Raw genomic sequence first — 18120 nt, 5'->3', positions numbered from 1 at the left:
GGTTTTAACAGATCTTCAGAGGGAAGGCACCAAGAGTGAATGGAGGAAAGACACAGAACCCAGATTGAAGAGGGAGAAAGCTGTGGACCCCACAAGGGCTACTCAGCACTGGGATTCATTTTTGACCCACAACAGCTCTAGGGGAATGGATGAATTGAACTGGCAAGGAGCAACCCACTCTCACCACAGGCCTCTGGATCCCAGGCAGGAGGGGACCCCTTGACTACCACAGACACTTGAGATAGCAGGGACTGCTGCTTAGAGAAGTAGTGGGGCAGCAGCCAGCTGATGCAGAGTACAGAGGGTTTGGTGTAGGGGCAGCTGTAATGGAGCATGGCCAGGGACAGCTATCCCCCTAGGCTCAACTTGCTCCTAAATAAGAGACTTTAGCTTTAGGGGAACTGTCAGACCTGATCTCTGTAGGGTGGTCTTGCACATCAAACAGGACTTGTCCAACCTGAGCACTCCTCGGCCTGCTTACCTCTCCTGGGGCCCCAGCATCACCATGCCTGCTTATTAGGCGGTGTCAGGTGCCCTGGGGGCACACACCATAGCTTCTGCACCAGAGAACCAAGCCTGACAGGTGGAGAGCTCCAGAGAAGTAGCTCCTGTGGCTTCACACCAGCCCACATGCCACTTCCCCATACTGCAGCTTTCCCTGAGCCCACAGCAACCCCTCACATCACATTGTTAGCATGTGTCTGCATAGGTGAGTTTTGCTTTACTTGCCCTGCCAGCATGTGGGAGTACAGTTTGTCCCCCCACCACCACCAACTGTCACTGCAGACAGAGCCTTCGTGGCACACAGTCAGCAAGCCCTGCCTCCACTAGTGTCCCATACTTGTGCTAATGCTGCACAGAGAACAAGGGATCCTCCCACAACCTGAGTGATCACTCTAGCTTGTGGGGGCATACAGAAAGCACCTAGAATTATGCCAGCCAGCACCTTATCCCAAACCAACTCCACCTCCAGCACAACAGTGCACATAGTCTCCATCAGGGTCCCTCCTACTACCGGCTGTCTTGCCTCTGCCACTGTGGTGAATGCCCACAGTGAGGCAGGCACCCCTGCACATGCTAGCACTCTGTTGCAGCTGTTGCACCTTGGCACTCCCAGCACAGTGGACTCCAAGCCTCTAGGAGCCAGAGAACAAAGTTGGGGCCCAATACAAGTTCTCCAGAGTCAAAGCATGCAGTCTAGGAGTTGGGAGCTGAGCAATGGCTCCTGAAAATCTCCCAGAAATAAAGCAAGTTAGTGAATCCACCTTATACCATAATCAAGTCCTCAGGGTCATTGAATAGGACAAAAGGAAAAAAAAAAACACACACATCCAGAGGTCAATAACCTCAAAGACTGAAGGTAGATAAGCCCACAAAGATGAGAATCAGCACAAGAATGCTGAAAACTCAAAGCCAGAGTGTCTTCTTTCCTCCAAATGACCACATCATCTCTCCAGCAAGGGTTCAGAACCAGGCTGAGGCTGAGGTAACTGAAATGACAGAAATAGAATTCAGAATATGGATAAGAACAAAGCTCATTAAGCTACAGGAGTAGGTTGAAACCCAATTTAAGGAAGCTAAAAATCATAATAATACATTGCAGGAACTGACAGACAAAATAGCCAGTTTAGAGAAGAATATAACTGACCTTATAGAGCTGAAAAACACACTACAATAATTTCATAATGCAATCACAAGTACTAATGGCAGAAGAGACCAAAAGGTGGAAAGAATCTCAAAGCCTGAAGACTGCCTTTCCAAAAAAAGACAAGCAGACAGAAACAGACAAAAATGAATAAAAAGGAATGAATAACACCATCAGGAAATATGGGATTATGTAAAGAGACCAAACCTATGACTGACTTGTGTACCTGAAAGAGATGCAGAGAATGGAACCAACTTGGTAAATATATTCCAGGATATCATCCATAAGAACTTTCCCAACCTAGCTAGAGAGGTTAACATTCAAACTCAGGAAATGTAGAGAACCCCAGTCAGATAGTTCACAAGAAGATCATCCCTAATACACATAATCATCAGATTATCGAAGGTTAAAATGAAAGAAAAAATGTTAAAAGTAGCTAGAGGAACAGGCCAGGTCACCTACAAAGGGAAGCGCTCATCAGACTAACAACAGAACTCTCAGTTGAAATCCTACAAGCCAGAAGAAATTGGGCACTGATATTCAACATTCTTAAAGAAAGAAATTCCCAATCCAGAATTTCATACCCAGCCAAACTAAGCTTCATTAGCAAAGGAGCATTTCCGGATAAGAAAATGCTGAGGGAATTTGTTACCACCAGAACTGTCTTAAAAGAGCTCTTGAAGGAAGCACTAAATATGGAAAAAAAGACTTACCAGCTACTACAAAAATACACTGAAGTACATAGATTAGTGACATTATAAAGCAACCACACAAACAAGTCTGCATAATAACCAGCTAATATCACAATGACAAGATAAAATCCACACATATCAATAATAACCTTAAATATACATAATCTAAAAGCCCACAATTAAAAGGCACAAGTGGCAAGCTGGATAAAGAACCAAGATCCATTGTTATGCTGTCTTCAAGAGACCCACCTCACATGCAGTGACACACATAGGCTGAAACTAAAGAAAGGAAAAAAATCTACCAAGCAAATGGAAAACAGAAAAAAGCAGAGGTTGCAATCCTTGTTTCTGACAAAACAGACTTTAAACCAATAAAGATCAAAAAAGACAAAGAAGTACACTGCATAATGGTAAAGTGTTCAATTCAGTAAGAAGATCTGACTATCCTAAATATATATCCATCCAACACAGGATCACCCAGACTCATAAAGCAAGTTCTCAGAGACATTCAAAGAGACTCAGACTCTCCCACGATAATAGTGGGAGACTTTAACACCCCTTTGACAATATTAGACAGAGCACTGAGAGAGGAAATGAAGATATTCAGGACCTGAACTCAGCACTGGATCAAACAGAACTTATAGATATCTACAGAACTCTCTACCCCAAAACAACAGAGTAAACATCTTCTCATTGCCACATGGAACATATTTTACAATTGATCACATAATCCAAAGTAAAACACTGATCAGCAAATGCAAAAGAACCAAAATTATAATAGTCTCTCATACCACAGTGTAATTAAATTAGAAATCAAGACAAAGAAATTTACTCCAAAGCATCCAATTACATGGATTGTATGAATGACTTTCTGGTAAATAATAATATTAAAGCAGAAATCAAGAAGTTATTTGAAACTAATAAGGCAAAGACACAATGTACCAGAACCTCTGAGACACAACTAAGGTACTGGAATGTGAAATTTATAGCACTAAATGCCCACATGAAGAAGTTAGAAAGATCTCAAGTTAACAACCTAACATTACAACTAAAAACACTAGAGAACCAAAAGCAAACAGATCTCAAAGCTAGCAGAAAAAAAGAAATAACCAATATCAAAGCTAAACTGAAGGAAAACCATTCAAAAGATCAATGAATACAGGAGCTGGTTTTGTGAAAAATATAAAATTAAATTAAATAGATGCCAGTTAGACAAGTAAAGAAGAAAACAGAGAAAATTCAAATAAACACAATTGGAAATAAAAGCAGCATATTGCCATTGACTCCACAGAAATACAAACAACCATCAGAGAATATTACGAACATTTCTATGCACATAAGCTAGAAAATCTAGAAGAAATGGATAAATTTGTGGTACATACACCCTCCCAAGACTGCACCAGGAAGAAATTGAGCCCTGGATAACTAATAACAAGCTCTGAAAGTGAGGCCATAATAAATAGCCTATCAACCCCAAAAGCTTAAGACCAGAGAGATTCACAGCTGAATTCTACCAGATGTACAAAGAAGAGCTGGTACTATTCCTTCTGAAACTGTTCTAAAAAATTGAGGAGGAGAAGGGACTCCTCCCTATCTCATTCTATGAGGCCAGCATCATCTTGATACCAAAACCTGGAAGAGATACAACCAAATAAGAAAATTTGAGACCAATATCCTTGAACCTCAAAATAATAAGAGCTGTATATAAAAAACCCATGGCCATCATCATACTGAATAGGCAAAGACTGGAAGCATTCCCCTTGAAAACTGGCACAAGACAAGGATGCCCTCTCTCACCACTTCTATTCAACATAGTATTGGAATCCCTGGCCAGGGCAATCAAACAAGAGAAAGAAATAAAGGGCATCCAAATAGGAGGAGGAGAAGTCAAACTATCCCTGTTTGCAGATGATATGATCCTATATTTAGAAAACCACATAGACTCCAATCAAAAGTTTCTTTTTTTTTTTTTTTTGTTTGAAACGGAGTCTCGCTCTGTCACCCAGGCTGGAGTGCTGTGGCCGGATCTCAGCTCACTGCAAGCTCCGCCTCCCGGGTTCACGCCATTCTCCTGCCCCAGCCTCCCGCATAACCTCGCCTGGCTAGTTTTTTGTAGTTTTTAGTAGAGACGGGGTTTCACCGTGTTAGCCAGGATGGTCTCGATCTCCTGACCTCGTGATCCGCCCGTCTCGGCCTCAATCAAAAGTTTCTTAAACTGATAAAGAATTTCAGCAATGTCTTAGGGTACAAAAATCAATGTGCAAAAATCACTAGCATTCCTATACATCAAGCACAGTAAAGCAGAGAGCAAAATCAGGAACATACTCACATTCACAATTGCCAGAAAAAGAATAAAATACCAAGGCATACAGCTAACCAAGGAAGTGAAATATCTCTACAAAGAGAGCTACAAAACACTGCTCACAGAAATAAGAGATGACATTAACAAATGAAAAAAAAAAACATTCATGCTCATGGATAGAAAGAATCAATATTGCTAAAATTGCCATACTGCCCAAAGCAATTTATAGATTCAATGTTATTCCTATTAACCTACCATTGAGATTCTTCACAGAACTAGTAAAAGCATTTTAAAATTCATATGGAACCAAAAAACACCCTGAATAACCAAGGCAATCCTAAGCAAAAAGAACAAAGCTGGAGGCATCAGGGTACCCTACTTCAAACCATACTATACGGCTACAGTAACCAAATCAGCATGGTACTGGTACAAAAGCAGACATCTATACCAAAAGAATAGAACAGAGAACCCACAAATAAGTCCACACACATACAACTATCTGATCTTCAACAAACCTGACAAAAACAAGCAATAGGGAAAAATTCCCTATTCAATAAATGGTGCTGGAATAACTGGCTAGTCATATGCAGATTGAAACTGGACCCCTTCCTTTCACCATATGTAAAAATTAACTCAATATGGATTAAAAATTTATATGTAAAGCCCAAAACTCCAAAAACTCTCTAAGACAACCTAGGTAATATCATTCAGGACATAGGTATGAACAAAGATTTCATGACAAAGAGGCCAAAAGCTATTGCAACAAAAGCAAAATTTGACAAATGTGATCTAATTAAACTAAAGAGCTTCTGCACCAATAGGGTAAACTGACAACCTACAGAATGAGATAAAATTTTTGCAAGCTGCACATCTCACAAAGGTCTAATATTTAGTATCTATAAGGAACTTAAACAAATTTATCAAAAAGAAAACATTAAAACGTGGGCAAAGAACATGAACAGACACTTTTCAAAGGAAGACATACAGGTAGCCAAAAATAATATGAAAAAAAGCCCAATATCACTGATCATTAAATAAATGCAAATTAAAAGCACAATGAGATACCATTTTACACCAATCAAAATGGCTATTATTAAAAAGTCAAAAATGACAGATGATGGCGAGGTTGTGGAGAAAAGGGAACACTTATATACTGTTACTGGGAGTGTAAATTAGTTCAACCATTGTGGAAGAGAGTGTAGCAATTCCTCAAAGACCTAAAGAAAGAAATACTATTCAACCCAGTAATCCCATTACTGGGTATATACCCCAAGAGTATAAATTGTTCTATTATAAAAGCACATGCATGTGTATGTTCACTACAGCACAATTCACAATATCAAAGACATGGAATTAACCTAAATGTCCATCAATGTTAGACTGGTAAAGAAAATGTGGTACATATATGCCCTAGAATACTATGCAGCCACATAAAAGAATAAGATCACGTCCTTTACAAGGACATGGTTGGAGTTGGAGGCCATTATCCTTAGCAGAATAGAAACAGAAAATCAAATACTGCATGTTCTCACTTATAAGTGGCAGCCAAATGATGAGAACATGTGGATACATAGAGGAAAACACACACTGAGGCCTATTAGAGAGTAGGGGGATGGGATGAGGGAGAAGATCAGAAAAATATCTAATGGGTACTGGGCTTAATACCCGGTTGTACAACAAACCCCTATGACACACATTTACGTATGTAACAAACCTAAACATGTAACCTTGAACTTAAAATAAGAATTGAAAAAATCGATAAAATTGATAAACCTCTAACAAGACTAACAAAAATAATAATAAAGAAAAGACAAATCACAAATGTCAGGAATAACACAAGAGATACTATTACAGATGCTGTAGCCCTTTAAACAATAAAAGAAAATACAAACGACATTACACTCATAAATTTAACAAGTTAGAAGAAATGACCAATTATTTCCTACAAACTACCAGAAGTCAACCATGATGAAATAGATAATCTGAATATCCCAATAACCATTGGAGAAATTTAATTTGTAATTTAAGAGCTCCTGTAAAAGAAATCCCCAGGCTATAATGATTTTACTGGAGGATTACATCAAACATTTAAGGAATTAAAACCAAATTCTACACAATCTCTTCCAAAAGATGAAAAACAAATGTTTTCCTACATATTTTATGAGGCTAATACTACCCTGATGCCTAAAGCAGACAATGATAGTACAACAGCAAAAAAAAAAAAAAAAAAAAAAAAAAAACTCTAAAGCTCAATATTCTCATGAATTCAGAATAGCAATATCCCCCATAATTTCTTAGCAAATACAATCCAACAATGTATAAAACATTTTGGTAATCAACACAGGGTCATAAAGATAGGCACACTGATCAATGGGATAGACTAGAGAACCCAAAAATAGACCCACACAAATATGCCAAAATGATTTATGGCAAAGATCCAAAAGCAATTCAATGGAGGATGGACTGTCTTTTAAACAAATGATGGTGAAGCAATTGGATACCTATAGGCAAAAAAATGAACTTCAACCTAAACATCACAATGTCTAAAATAATTAATTCAAAATGGATTATAGACTTAAAAATATGAAAATATCAAACTTTAAAAAAATAGGAGAAAATCTTTGGAATATAGGGATAGGCAAAAAATTCTTAGACTTGACACCAAAAGCATGATATATAAAAGGAAAAAATTGATATACTTAGCCTCATTAAAATGTAAAACTTTAGCTCTGCAAAAAGTCCTCAACAGAAAAGGAAAAGCCAATTACAAATTGCAATAATATGATTGCAAACTATATATCCATTAAAAGACTAGTATCTGGAATATATAAAGAATTCTGAAAACTCAACAGTACAATATAAGCAATCGTCTTAGAAAAACAGTCAAAAGACTTGGGCAGACATTTCACTGAAGAGGATATCCAGATGGCAAACAGGCAAATATGCACATAAAAAAATTTCAACACTACTGACTATCAGGGAAGTGCAAAATTAAAGCCACAATAAGATATCTCTGTGCAATTATTAAATAAAAAATAGTGATAACACAAAATGCAGGTGAGGATGTAGAGGCATTTTCTTATGCATTTCATGGCTGAAGTATAAAATGGTACAGCTACTCTGGAAAACAGTTCGGCTGTTATTTTTTTTTTAACACTACACATGTAATTACCATATGACACAGCAATTGCACTCTTGGGCATTTATCCCGGAAAACCTGCACACAAATGCTCATAGTGGCTTTATTCATAATTGCCCTAACTACAAGCAATTCAGATGTTCTTCAATGGGTGGATGGTTAAACAAATAGGGACACATCCATTCTTCGAAATAATACTCAACAATAAAAGGGAGAAACTCTTCATACATGCAACAACTTGGATGGAACCTCTAGAAAATTATGCCTTTTTTTCTAGAGTGAGAAAAGGCCAATAAAAATTATAATACTATATGACTCAATCTACATATCATTTTTTAAATGACAAAATTTTAGAAATGGAGAATAGAAAATACTATGGTTATCAGGAGGTAGGAACAAGAAGGGCAGGGAGGTATGAGTGAGGTCCATGTGGTCATAAAAGAGCAAATGGGGAAGGAATCTTCTTGGTAACAGAACTGTGTGTTGGATGTGGTAGTGGATATATCAGCTCACGCAGGAAAATACTGAATACAACTAAATATACACAGACACATACACACAAATGAAACTAGGAAAATGTGGATCTGAATGAGATCCATAGGTTGTATCAATGTCAGTATCCTTATTGTGTTATTGCATCTCAAGATGTTACCCCTGAGAAAACTGAATAAAGGGTATGCTGGATCTCTCTATACTATTTATTAAAAGTGCATGTAAATCTATACCAACTAAAAATAAAAATTTAATTGTAAAATATTCTGAAAAGGAAGATAAATTAGATGGTATCAAACTTAGCAAATATTGGAATATACTACAAAATAATAATAACAGTATGATATGGTATGATATTTGTGCAATAAAGACAAATGAGCACCATCAAAAAGGAATATATCCACATAATTTATCATATTAACAGGAAAGAGCAAGAATAAAAATTATATAATTATCTTGACAGATGCAAAATAGCCTTTAAATAAATGTAACACTCATTCTTGATAACACTATTAGTAAACTAGGAATTCAAGCGAATTTTCTTAATCTGAAAAAAGAACATTAAACCAAAATTATGTAGCAAACATATTAAAGAATAAATTATTACAAATTATATTCTGACATCAAGAACAAAATAAAGACATCCACTGTTATTACATCTATTTAACTTGAACTAAAGACCCTAACTAATGCAACAAGACAGGAGAAAGAAATTAAAAAAATAACAATTAGAGGCCAGGCGCGGTGGCTCACGCCTGTAATCTCAGTACTTTGGGAGGCTGAGGCAGGTGGATCACGAGGTCAGGAGATCGAGACCATCCTGGCTAACATGGTGAAACCCCGTCTCTACTAAAAAATACAAAAAATTAGCTGGGAGTGGTGGCGGGTACCTGCAGTCCCAGTTACTTGGGAGGCTGAGGCAGGAGAATGGTGTGAACCCAGGTGGCGGAGCTTGCAGTGAGCCGAGATCGTGCCACTGCACTCCAGCCTGGGCAACAGAGAGAGACTCTGTCTCAAAAAATAATAATAATAATGGCAATTAGAAATGCAAATATAGAAGTTTTATTAGTTATAGTTGACATGATTGTGTATACAGAAAATCTAAAATAATCTAAAGGTAAACTAGTAAAATAAATTAGCAAATACAGTTAGTTCACTGGAAATAAGTTTGATATACAAAACCAATTCCATTTCTATATACACACAGTAACAAGTAGAAAAATCAATTTGAAATTTACTACATATAATCATAAATCAATATCCAGGAATAAATCAAACAAAAGTTATTCAGATCTCTACAGTGAAAGCCAGAAACTTTACTGAGAGAAACTGAAGAAGCCATAAATAAATTGAGGGGTATACTATATTCATGAATTACGTTACTCCATATTGGTAAGACATTATTAACACTTCCCAAATTGATCAAGAGTCAAGGCAATCTCAGTCAAAATCCCAAATTTTTTTGTGGAAAATAAAAATCTACTCAAAATGTATAAGAAAATGCAAAGAGTCAAGAATCACCAAGTCGATCTTGAAAAATAAGTATGAAGCTTGCTCAGGTTTTCCTCCATCTCCTGACTGACCCTGTGGTCCTGTCTAGCGTGCGGTGCGTGCTCCTCTGGGGAACTGTAACAACCTATCTTTTCAATGGCAGTTATCTCCTGATTTGTTGGCCTTTCTATACCTGTATGATAATAAAACTTTCCTTGTAAAACACAATAATGAATTTTCTAAAACTACATACAACAATAATAATGAATCCTACTAACACAATGTTGAGCAAAAGAAGTAAGATACGAAAGAGTATGGAACATTTGATATCACTGATATCAAGTTAAAAACAGGAAAAACCTAATTAAGGTCATTAGATATCAAAACTGGTTCCATTTGGTGGGTGTAGTGACTAAAGGGGTGCACAGGGGAGAGCTCTGAGGGTGCTGGTGACGTTCTTTGATGTAAGTGTTGCCTGTGTGGGCATGTTCACTTTGGAAAATTCACTGTGATTCACATAAGATTTCAACATTTTTCTGTATGAGGTTTATGCTTCAGTTTATATTAGCAAAACCACTAAGAATTCAGTCACAACTATATTCAGAATAAAACAAGACATTCCAAAACAGGAAAGAATAAAAATAAATTAGCTAACACCTCATATAAAACGTTTTTAAAAATAGCAATAAAATTGGCCAGGTGCAGTGGCTCACACCTGTAATCCCAGTACTTTGGGAGACTGAGGAGGCAGATCATTTGAGGCTAGGAGTTTGCAATCAGTGTCACCAGGATGGTGAAACTCCATCTCTATTAAAATCAGCTGGGCATAGTGGCATGTGCCTGTAGTCCCAGCTACTCGTGAGCCTGGCGCACAAGAATCACTTGAACACAGGAGGCAGAGGTTGCAGTGAGCCATGATTGTGCCACTGCACTCCAGCCTCAGCAACAGAGTGACACTGTGTCTCAAAAAGTGGTAAATAACAATAAAACAACTATTATGTAGCAGGCAGACAGAAAAAAATACAAAAAATGATTAAACAAATTAGACCTAGTTCTTTGGAAAAAAAAAATAGAAAAATCTGCTGTCAAATCTAATCAAAAAATAAAGCAAGACAACACAAATATGTAATAATAGGAATGAAGAAGGAGTTATGTCAACAGCTCAGTATTTTTAAAATTGTTTACAAGTACTATATAGAGCTGTAAGTAATGAATTTGAAAATTCCAGTGAACTGCAAGATTTTCAGTGAAGCAGATTACTAAAAATGATTAAATGAAATGTAGAAACCAGGAAAGAAAGTTTCCAAGATACAAAAGTAATATCTCCAAAACCAGCAACTAGTCCAGAAAATTGTACAGTCAAATTCTTTCCAACGTTCAAGAGCTCTGTCTATGCAAGTACAAAAGAATGAGCAATTTCTTTTCCATGTTATGAAAAGAGCACAAGCCTAACACAAGCTGAACACAAGCATCTGAGAGAGAAATTCTGCCAATGTTACTTATGCATCTAACAGGAAACCCTCACCTGCTATAACAAAAAAAAAAAAAAAAAAAAAAAAAGATATAAAATAGCACAGTAAGCCAGGACCAATTTCTAGGAAAGGGCTCTTCACTTACAGAATGGAGACACACAGAAAAGAGTACTCTTCTTCTACTTACTGCTATCTTTCTGGGTATGACAGTTTGAACTGCCACAGTGATTCTGAAATCATGAGAAAAATTAAGACTGCGGCCTGAGAACAGCCAAGTTGAGATATGAAAAAGACCTGGGCCCTTGGGCTCAGCAATGAATGGCTGAATTGGCCAACTCTGAAGCCTTCCTAGTTGCAGGCCTCTTCAATGTGAGATAGTAAGTCTTTCTTATTGTGTAATCCACTTAAGGTGGACATTCTGTTACCTGAAGACAAGCACATTCTGAAAATGTACAAATGTGAATTAAATTTAAGCTGAGAGAAAAAAGAAAAATGATTAATAATTTCTAAAAATCAATGAGGAGATATGCAAATTTATATAGCTTATAATAAAATATGATATTCAAGTCAATAGGGAAATGAAGGTCTGCTGTATAAATGGTAGTAGAAACCATTTAGTGAAAAAATGTAAAAGCTAGGGCATCATGTCACAATTTATCCCAAATCCATCCCAGTTAGATGGTAGATTTTGTTGAAAAAAAAAAAAATCAAACCACAAAAATAACTGGAAGAAAGTATGAGTAAACAGTATCTACTTTGCGAATTGGGTATAAGTTTCTAAAAAACGCAAATATAAAAAAATGCAAACGGATAATCTAATTATTTGACCACATGCATTTTTTAATGTCTGTATGTGAAAATATTTAATTCAAAGTCAAACTATTTATTGGAACAAAATATTGAACACAAATAACTATCAATTCCTTTCTGAAAGAGAGGTTATATAGGTTTACAATGTGCAAAGAACCTGAGGTATAATTTACAAAAATGTGAAATACAAACGACCAATAATTATACTTTAAAATGTACAATCTCACAAGAAATGCAAATCTAGTATATCGCTTTTTCATCCTGCTACCAAACTAGCAAAAATGCTTAATATATATTAACCATATTTTTTAGCATATAACATAGACTTTATATACTACTCATGGATGTGAAAGTTATTAGGCCTTTCTATAATCAATTTGAAAATACGTATCATGTACATTAGGAGCCTAAAAGAATTAATATTCTTGTTCTGGTAATTCTACTTCTTAAAAAATATAATATGGAAGTAAATATAGATATAATTAAAACTGTATGTATTTTAGATGCTCATGACAACACTATTCTATAATAAATGTGGTGAAAATACCTAAATATTCATCAGATAGGAAGATGCAATAAATGATGGCTGCCTGGAAGTTGAGTAAGGTATTTCCACTGAAAAAATCACAGTTGTAAAGCACAAAGAAATGAGAAAATATTACCAATATAACATTTTGTAGGAAGGTCAGGATATAAAATGTATTACAACAAATAGCAATTTGATAAATATACATATCATGATCTCGATATACGGAGGGAGAAAAAAAAACACAAGAAAATACACCAGAAACATTAACAGTATTTATTTCTTGGTTTAAAGATTGTAGCTGAGTTTTACATTCTTCTTTTCATTTATCTGTATTTTCTGAACATTCTACTCTTAATGGGTATGTATTCATAAAACGCTACCTAAAATGAAATACTTAATTGCATCTTTTCCTTATTTCTTTACTGGGATGAAGTAGCAGTGTTTGTTTCAGTTCTCGGCTCTGTCAAAAATAGTTCTGCACAAGGGTTCAGAACGGTTGACATTTTACTTTGAAAATACACTGGAAGAATGTTAATCCATGAAGAGACTCAAGTTTATTTCTCTTCTGCAACTCACTGTGCACAGCCGGGAGTCTCTATGAGAACAGCTTAATAGAGACACTGCACAGTCCTCAGACTAGATCCTCGCAGCCCCACCTCCACCCATATCCCCCTCCTCACTGCTGTGCCCACTTCCCAGGCTCCTAGCACCAACTGCTGGAGCCACCAGGTAAAGGCAGCTTCTACTTCATTAGGAGTTAGCCTTTTCAACCTGGCTTCACCTCTTACAACTTCTGAACCTGAGAATTTGGGGCAATTTGTAACATCGCATAGTGGATCTGCACGAGAATGTTAATGATGCACTTTCAAGCTCAGGGAGGACTAAGGTCTTACGGCGTGGCAATCGCTGCACAAAGAGCAGTTATTACTCAGTGAATTATCAGCAGTCACAAGGCTCTCCCAGGGATGCAACATCAAGGGGGGCATTTGATTCCCATCCAAAGCCAGCTTTTATGAAGAATCAACATTGACAGAGAAGTTAGAAGTATCTTAAACTAGTAAAGGGGAATGAGGCCCTTCTATTTCCCTGGGAAATCGCTGGAACAGGGAGGCTGAGCCAAGGGCAGTGGTGGAAATTTCAACTCAGCAGGCTCCCAGCCAACAGGAAGGGACTGTGATGCCCTAATGCTGGCTGGGGAAGGTTGGAGCAGAAAGTGAGACGAAGGGGAGAGGGAGTCACAGAACTGCATTACCTTAAGTTCAGAAAGGATGTTCTGGGTCCTCTGTTAACCCCCTCTCACTCCCAGAAAATCTGCCTTCCAAGCCCAGCACAGCATCATGCTTGCTGGTGCTATGCATCTCCCCAGTCTCTGGGCCTCTCTTTCCCAAACTTAGCTGTGCAGACCCCAATTCCCCACCTATTGCAACCAGCACATGTGCTTCTATGTATATTTAATACATTTGGATCCCAGAAAGATCCTGCTTGACCAGACTTTTAGGGCCAGAGAAAAACTTGATCCCCTGAACAAAATACTCCTTCAGCCTCTCTTGGTCCTAACTTGATTCTTGAAAGGAGAAGAAAGCAGCTCTGTTGTCTCACACCACATCAGGGTCTCCCTCATCCAGGATGCAAGGCATAAAACAAAGCCACAGGCTGTCCAGATGCTTCTGCCTACTTCCCCCACCCTCCTACCCAAGGACACCCGCTGCCCTCCACTGAGCCACTGAATTGGGTGGATGCCACCCACAGAAAATGAGGTTCAAAGGGCCTGCGAGCAGTTGGCAATTCTCCCAGGGTTTTCAAGCACAAGGGACCCAGAGTTAGTGGAAGAGAATGAGTTCCCTACACCAGTGTCATTAGGATGGAGAAAGGCGGACAGCTTCAGCAATCAGGTCATGGAGAAATGTTTCCTCTGGGCTATAACTAGTGCTCCTATCCAAGCAAGTCATGCTTGTGGGGGAAAAAAAAAGACAACCATGTTTTTCTTCTTGCAATGATTACACCAACAACAAAACAGCCCTGAAAATAAAATCTTATCAGAGGTGAAGTTCCACAGATTCCTCACAGCCCTTGGTCTTTATAAGGAGTGGATATCTGCTGCCAGGCATAGAAGGGGAGTTTGGCACTGCCCTGGCACACAGAGCTGAGTGATCCCAGCTGTACCAGCTCAAGGCTGCAACAGGGAGCCTCCCATCTCTGGCCTTGGCTTTGGAGCTATAGTCTAGGGTACTGTCAGGCTGGAAGCTGTGTTTTAGGCCTTCCTGTGCCTCTCTGCTCTTGTGGAGCCTGAGATAGATACGCTCAGAGAAAACGCACAGTCCCATTTGCCCGAAGCTGATGCCCTGTGCCATATGAGCACGCTCTCACTGCCAAGTGCTGCACAGTGTCATTACACTGACTGACCCCTCCATCCAACAAGTAGGCTTATATTACCTGTAACTTTCCTCTGCAGAAACAAAGGTTCAGAAAAGGGAAGTTGTGCAAAAACTCAGGAGAGGCAGAACCAGGAGCAAAGCAAAGGCCTAGGTCAATGAGACAACATATGTACAATGTACCTTTGGATACTGTGGATGCTTACTAGTTCCTGCCCGCTCCCTACACCTAGCAGCTTCCCACACACCCCACCTTTGGAAACTTGACTACAGGTGGCTCTGACAGATCTGTCAGAGCTCAATCATGAGCTAAGGACATTTACATGGACATGTTCATGGCATTCTCCTTTGGAGATTCCTGTCTGAACAAAGAGAAACAAAGCCAAATAGAAATCTATAGAGGTCCTGTTACAGTTCTGAGCCCTGAAAAAAAAAAATATGCCTCTAATAGGATAAAAGAAGCATATGTCACCCCCCACCCCGCCAAGACAAATGTTAAACCAATGCTTGTGAGAGCTAGAAGAGTTTCCAGCAAACCTTTCCCCTGGTGGCAGACCCATGCCAGACAGTTCCAAGTACAAAACAGACAATTAATATTTTGCTAGTAGTTACACAGCAAGTTGATGACATAGACCTTTGATTTTTCCATACAAAGCTCATTCACTAAGAACACACTTCCTGGATGAAATAGTTGAATTAGTATTTGTCCAGCACTCTGTAGTGAAAGGCGATCACCCACTCCTTCCCTCCAATGAAGGGGCTGAGTAATCTACAGTCTCTTGATACTACTTAATCTAAAATGTCTGGGTGACTCACTGTCCCTGAGATTTCCCTCCAGGGTATTTAGTTTAAGAAAATATATTGGTCTGTAATTTAAAAGATGCCTCTTGGTTTAAGTCTTAAGAAACTGCTTAGTCTGTGTCTGATTTGTTCATATATGGCATATACAATCTTTGCAGGGAATGCTGCCCCTGCCCAGCATAACAGGATCTAGGAGTCTGCCCAGTCGGCTCCTCCAGCAGCTGTGCACCTTGCATGGCCAAGAGAGCTGCGACCCCTTGGACTCTGACCTTGGGCACTCCTTAGATGACTGATCTTGGCACTGCTTTGGTGTGGCTCAGGACCCTACCCTCAAATTTGCCACCCATCCTCAATTTTTTTCTTCCTTATGTGAATGTCCTTTATTTTTAAGTTACCCTGATTTTCCAGCCCCACCCTTCACAGCCCCGTCTCCCATCTGAAACCACCACTCAGCTCTGCCTTCAAATGCTGCCCTACCCCCATGATATGGTCCTAATCCCTTCTCCTTGGTTCATCTGAAACCCCCTGGACTTGCTTTAATGCACCCTAGGCCGCATCACAAACATTTGCTATAGTAAATCCCATTCCCTGCTTTCCAGATAACTTCCCCTTAGCAGTGATAAGCTGCCAGGCAGACAGATAACAACTAGGATATGCAGTTATTAAGGGCAGATTTTAAAATGACAAAAAGATACATTTTAACATAAAGCCCACTTGAAAATCAGCTTCCCTTCCAACTCAATTACATTCAGGCCTCCTGCTCAAAGCTCCTTATACTGAGAGATTCCAGCTCCCACCGGCTTCGGGGTTTTTGAGGCGCGTTGCCTTGGCAACATGGAAGGCCCAGACACCTGAAACAGAAAGTGGAGGACACAGTGCCTCCCCCTCTCTCAGGCACCTGAGGTGGCCAGCAGGGTGCCAGGCACAGGACTGGAGGGTCAGCTGCTTGAGACAAGGCAGGGACCTCCACAACCAGCATTCCCACCAAAAGAAGTGGGTGGGAGACGGAAGGAGCTGGCAGGCAGGACCTAACTTCAGAATAAGACTTGGGGATGAAGGCAACTGCACCAGGACCATGTTCAATATGAACAGTTACTTCGGCAGCCAGCTACACTTGGCAAGCTTTTTCATACACGAGTGACTGAAAGAACCCTCCTTACCTGGTGGGAGTCCCAGTGCAAGCCCATATCTCTTGTGGTCATGACTCAGACCAGTGCTGACCACCCATCCCCATCCCCTCACCAAGTCTCACAGCTCTTTGGGCATCCTAACCGACATCATAGGCCAGCCCTGGCTTCTTGGACATCACAGGTCACACCCTGGCCCTCCATGGGAAGTCACAGAATAGTTGCTAGCCAGCTCCATCTAGGATGCCACCAACAAACCTCTGAGCTCCAAAATGTCATCAAGCCATGTATGTCAGACATTGTGTCACAACAAATTATTGAAACTTCAATTATTTATATGACCAATCCATGACTCTCTCTTCCATCACAGAGTGGGCTAAAAATTCCCCACCTCCCCATCACACATGCACCCAGGCCATCCCAGCCTCTCCCTGGTGAGCTAGTCTTTTGCCCCATCTGTCACTGATGAGCTCTACACTGCTCCCTCCCTGTTCCCCAGCTCTCATACCCTCCACCAGTCCACACATGTGTCTTTCTACCCTGGCCCTCAGCAGCAAAACCTTAGAAGTCCCCCACCCAGATTCTCAGTACCCCAACATCACTTAGCCTTTGCCTCCCCTCTCTAGCACTGCTCCTAGCCAGTGCTGACGTCAGGCTAGAGGGCTCTTTACTGAGGGCTTATCCAGCCCCTGCTGAGAGCTCATTGCTTTCAAGGACTGTCCTTCATGCTCCAGGCACCATCATTAGTGGAGACATCTTCCTTCGAAGTGTATGAAGTGTGTACATGTGTGAGTGTGTGAACGTGACTGTGATTACATGAGGCTGTGCCTGAGTACATGCCAATCAGTCAATGCTTTCATTATTTCCAGAGAAGATCAAGCCCCTGTGGCCTTGGTCTTCTACACCATGAGTAGTCCCATCTCTGGTCTCTCCTGTACAGGTTATTTCTGGAAGTGCATCCAAGCCAGTGGAGTTGGCTGGGCCCAGGACAGCCAGCCACTGACCACACCAGGATACCCACCATCAGCTCCACATTGGCTCACAGTGACCACATCCGAGGTCCTTCAGTTGGATAACTGTTCCAAGCCCTTACTTGCCATATGGGCCTCTTTGTCCTAGCCCTGTTAGACTCTTGGTGTCATGGGTCCCCTTAACTGTGGGGATCCCCACCCTGGATAAAAGGCCACTTCTCCACTAACTACAATCCTGAAAAACTGTTCTCTATCCCCTATAAGAGGTGGAAGAAGA

At 39.7% G+C, this 18120-nt stretch overlaps 1 protein-coding gene across 1 annotated transcript in view; it reads right to left on the bottom strand.

Moving 5' to 3' along the window:
* GRID1 (glutamate receptor, ionotropic, delta 1) overlaps positions 1 to 18120 on the bottom strand; it is a 786384-nt gene that overhangs the window by 254487 nt on the left and 513777 nt on the right. The gene's annotated exons all lie outside the window — the stretch shown is intronic.

Source organism: Colobus angolensis, unplaced genomic scaffold, assembly GCF_000951035.1.
Source record: "Colobus angolensis palliatus isolate OR3802 unplaced genomic scaffold, Cang.pa_1.0 Scaffold307, whole genome shotgun sequence".
Taxonomy (NCBI): domain Eukaryota; kingdom Metazoa; phylum Chordata; class Mammalia; order Primates; family Cercopithecidae; genus Colobus; species Colobus angolensis.
The sequence above is the reverse complement of the archived record's forward strand: the minus strand, read 5'-3'. Positions and strand labels throughout refer to the sequence as shown.